This window comes from Oncorhynchus kisutch, linkage group LG2, assembly GCF_002021735.2.
Source record: "Oncorhynchus kisutch isolate 150728-3 linkage group LG2, Okis_V2, whole genome shotgun sequence".
In the NCBI taxonomy this organism is placed as follows: Eukaryota; Metazoa; Chordata; class Actinopteri; order Salmoniformes; family Salmonidae; genus Oncorhynchus; species Oncorhynchus kisutch.
Genome location: NC_034175.2, coordinates 76,595,282 through 76,600,281, shown reverse-complemented (window position 1 = coordinate 76,600,281; position 5,000 = coordinate 76,595,282).

The following is a 5,000-nucleotide window of genomic DNA, read 5'->3' as shown; positions in this document are numbered from 1 at the left end:
GACAGAGAGAGAGACAGCCCGTAGAGACTGGAGAGACAGAGAGAGAGACAGCCCGTAGAGACTGGAGAGACAGAGAGAGAGACAGCCCGTAGAGACTGGAGAGACGTCTGTAACAATCTTTTTATAACACGTGGAGATATAACTCCTCAGAATAATTAGCTCCTCAAATATTTGCCTGCAAAAAAGCTGTGGTTTTGAAAGGAGGGACTTTTAACTGAACCTTCAGGTTTGATGTATTATTATTATTTGTGTATGCAAATACCAGGAAATATTTTTACCTCAGTCCAGCTTTTCATGTCCCCATTTTGGAACAGAGAAGTTAAAGACGGGTGAGTGAGGGGGGGGGGGTAAAGACAGGAGAGTGAGGGGGGGGGGGGGGGTAAAGACAGGAGAGAGAGTGGGGGGGGTAAAGAGAGTAGAGTGAGTGGGGGGGGGGGGGTAAAGACAGGAGAGAGAGTGGGGGGGGGGTAAAGACAGGAGAGTGAGTGAGGGGGGGGTAAAGACAGGAGAGTGAGTGGGGGGGGGGTAAAGACAGGAGAGTGAGTGAGGGGGGGTAAAGACAGGAGAGTGAGTGAGGGGGGGGGGTAAAGACAGGAGAGTGAGTGGGGGGGGTAAAGACAGGAGAGTGAGTGAGGGGGGGTAAAGACAGGAGAGAGAGTGAGGGGGGGTAAAGACAGGAGAGTGAGTGGGGGGGTAAAGACAGGAGAGTGAGTGAGGGGGGGGTAAAGACAGGAGAGAGAGTGAGGGGGGGTAAAGAGAGTAGAGTGAGTGGGGGGGGGTAAAGACAGGAGAGAGAGTGAGGGGGGGTGAAAACAGGAGAGTGAAGGGGGGGCTAAATACAGGAGAGAGAGTGGGGGGGGTAAAGACAGGAGAGAGAGTGGGGGGTAAAGACAGGAGAGAGAGTGGGGGGGGGTAAAGACAGGAGAGTGAGTGGGGGGGTGAAGACAGGAGAGAGAGTGGGGGGGAAGACAGGAGAGAGAGTGGGGGGGGGGTGAAGACAGGAGAGAGAGTGGGGGGTAAAGACAGGAGAGAGAGTGAGGGGGGGTAAAGACAGGAGAGAGAGTGAGGGGGGGTAAAAACAGGAGAGAGAGTGAGGGAAAGGGAACCAGGAAGGGTGGGTCTTAGCCCAGGACGTGCAGTGATTGGGTAGAACCAGGTAAGGGTGGATCTTAGCCCAGGATGTGCAGTGATAGGGTAGACCCAGGAAAGGGTGGGTCTTAGCTCAGGACGTGCAGTGATTGGGTAGAACCAGGTAAGGGTAGATCTTAGCCCAGGACGTACAGTGATTGGGTAGAACCAGGTAAGGGTGGGTCTTAGCCCAGGACGTGCAGTGATAGGGTAGAACCAGGTAAGGGTGGGTCTTACCCCAGGACGTACAGTGATTGGGTAGAACCAGGTAAGGGTGGATCTTAGCCCAGGACGTGCAGTGATTGGGTAGAACCAAGTAAGGGTGGGTCTTAGCCCAGGACGTACAGTGATTGGGTAGAATCAGGTAAGGGTAGGTCTTAGCCCAGGACGTACAGTGATTGGGTAGAACCAGGTAAGGGTAGATCTTAGCCCAGGACGTACAGTGATTGGGTAGAACCAGGTAAGGGTGGATCTTAGCCCAGGACGTACAGTGATTGGGTAGAACCAGGTAAGGGTGGGTCTTAGCCCAGGACGTGCAGTGATAGGGTAGAACCAGGTAAGGGTGGGTCTTACCCCAGGACGTACAGTGATTGGGTAGAACCAGGTAAGGGTAGATCTTAGCCCAGGACGTACAGTGATTGGGTAGAACCAGGTAAGGGTGGGTCTTAGCCCAGGACGTGCAGTGATAGGGTAGAACCAGGTAAGGGTGGGTCTTACCCCAGGACGTACAGTGATTGGGTAGAACCAGGTAAGTGTGGGTCTTAGCCCAGGACGTGCATTGATAGGGTAGAACCAGGTAAGGGTGGATCTTAGCCCAGGACGTACAGTGATTGGGTAGAACCAGGTAAGGGTGGGTCTTAGCCCAGGACGTGCAGTGATTGGGTAGAACCAGGTAAGGGTGGATCTTACCCCAGGACGTACAGTGATTGGGTAGAACCAGGTAAGGGTGGGTCTTAGCCCAGGACGTGCAGTGATTGGGTAGAACCAGGTAAGGGTGGGTCTTAACCCAGGACGTGCAGTGACAGGGTAGAACCAGGTAAGGGTGGGTCTTAGCCCAGGACGTGCAGTGATTGGGTAGAACCAGGTAAGGGTGGGTCTTAGCCCAGGACGTGCAGTGACAGGGTAGATCCAGGAAAGTGTGGGTCTTAGCCCAGGACGTGCAGTGATTGGGTAGAACCAGGTAAGGGTGGGTCTTAGCCCAGGACGTGAAGTGATAGGGTAGAACCAGGTAAGGGTGGATCTTAGCCCAGGACGTACAGTGATTGGGTAGAACCAGGTAAGGGTAGATCTTAGCCCAGGACGTACAGTGATTGGGTAGAACCAGGTAAGGGTGGATCTTAGCCCAGGACGTACAGTGATTGGGTAGAACCAGGTAAGGGTGGGTCTTACCCCAGGACGTACAGTGATTGGGTAGAACCAGGTAAGGGTAGATCTTAGCCCAGGAAGTACAGTGATTGTGTAGAACCAGGTAAGGGTGGGTCTTAGCCCAGGACGTGAAGTGATAGGGTAGAACCAGGTAAGGGTGGATCTTAGCCCAGGACGTACAGTGATAGGGTAGAACCAGGGAAGGGTGGGTCTTAGCCCAGGACGTACAGTGATTGGGTAGAACCAGGTAAGGGTGGATCTTACCCCAGGACGTACAGTGATTGGGTAGAACCAGGTAAGGGTGGGTCTTAGCCCAGGACGTACAGTGATTGGGTAGAACCAGGTAAGGGTAGATCTTAGCCCAGGACGTACAGTGATTGGGTAGAACCAGGTAAGGGTGGATCTTAGCCCAGGACGTACAGTGATTGGGTAGAACCAGGTAAGGGTGGGTCTTAGCCCAGGACGTGCAGTGATTGGGTAGAACCAGGTAAGGGTGGGTCTTACCCCAGGACGTACAGTGATTGGGTAGAACCAGGTAAGGGTAGATCTTAGCCCAGGAAGTACAGTGATTGGGTAGAACCAGGTAAGGGTGGGTCTTAGCCCAGGACGTGCAGTGATAGGGTAGAACCAGGTAAGGGTGGGTCTTACCCCAGGACGTACAGTGATAGGGTAGAACCAGGTAAGGGTGGATCTTAGCCCAGGACGTACAGTGATAGGGTAGAACCAGGGAAGGGTGGGTCTTAGCCCAGGACGTACAGTGATTGGGTAGAACCAGGTAAGGGTGGATCTTACCCCAGGACGTACAGTGATTGGGTAGAACCAGGTAAGGGTGGGTCTTAGCCCAGGACGTACAGTGATTGGGTAGAACCAGGTAAGGGTAGATCTTAGCCCAGGACGTACAGTGATTGGGTAGAACCAGGTAAGGGTGGATCTTAGCCCAGGACGTGCAGTGATTGGGTAGAACCAGGTAAGGGTGGATCTTACCCCAGGACGTACAGTGATTGGGTAGAACCAGGTAAGGGTGGGTCTTACCCCAGGACGTACAGTGATTGGGTAGAACCAGGTAAGGGTGGATCTTAGCCCAGGACGTGCAGTGATTGGGTAGAACCAGGTAAGGGTGGATCTTAGCCCAGGACGTACAGTGATTGGGTAGAACCAGGTAAGGGTGGATCTTAGCCCAGGACGTACAGTGATTGGGTAGAACCAGGTAAGGGTGGGTCTTAGCCCAGGACGTACAGTGATTGGGTAGAACCAGGTAAGGGTGGGTCTTAGCCCAGGACGTGCAGTGATTGGGTAGAACCAGGTAAGGGTGGATCTTAGCCCAGGACGTACAGTGATTGGGTAGAACCAGGTACGGGTGGGTCTTAGCCCAGGACGTGCAGTGATAGGGTAGAACCAGGTAAGGGTGGGTCTTACCCCAGGACGTACAGTGATTGGGTAGAACCAGGTAAGGGTGGATCTTAGCCCAGGACGTGCAGTGATTGGGTAGAACCAGGTAAGGGTGGATCTTAGCCCAGGACGTACAGTGATTGGGTAGAACCAGGTAAGGGTGGATCTTAGCCCAGGACGTACAGTGATTGGGTAGAACCAGGTAAGGGTGGGTCTTAGCCCAGGACGTACAGTGATTGGGTAGAACCAGGTAAGGGTGGGTCTTAGCCCAGGACGTGCAGTGATTGGGTAGAACCAGGTAAGGGTGGATCTTAGCCCAGGACGTACAGTGATTGGGTAGAACCAGGTACGGGTGGGTCTTAACCCAGGACGTGCAGTGATTGGGTAGAACCAGGTAAGGGTGGGTCTTAGCCCAGGACGTGCAGTGACAGGGTAGAACCAGGAAAGGGTGGGTCTTAGCCCAGGACGTGCAGTGATTGGGTAGAACCAGGTAAGGGTGGGTCTTAGCCCAGGACATGCAGTGATAGGGTAGAACCAGGTAAGGGTTGGTCTTAGCCCAGGACGTGCAGTGATTGGGTAGAACCAGGTAAGGGTGGGTCTTAGCCCAGGACGTGCAGTGATTGGGTAGAACCAGGTAAGGGTGGGTCTTAGCCCAGGACGTGCAGTGACAGGGTAGAACCAGGTAAGGGTGGGTCTTAACCCAGGACGTGCAGTGATTGGGTAGAACCAGGTAAGGGTGGGTCTTAGCCCAGGACGTGCAGTGACAGGGTAGAACCAGGTAAGGGTGGGTCTTAGCCCAGGACGTGCAGTGATTGGGTAGACCCAGGTAAGGGTGGGTCTTAGCCCAGGACGTACAGTGATAGGGTAGAACCAGGTAAGGGTGGATCTTAGCCCAGGACGTACAGTGATTGGGTAGAACCAGGTAAGGGTGGGTCTTAGCCCAGGACGTGCAGTGATAGGGTAGAACCAGGTAAGGGTGGGGTCTTACCCCAGGACGTACAGTGATTGGGTAGAACCAGGTAAGGGTAGATCTTAGCCCAGGAAGTACAGTGATTGGGTAGAACCAGGTAAGGGTGGGTCTTAGCCCAGGACGTGCATTGATAGGGTAGAACCAGGTA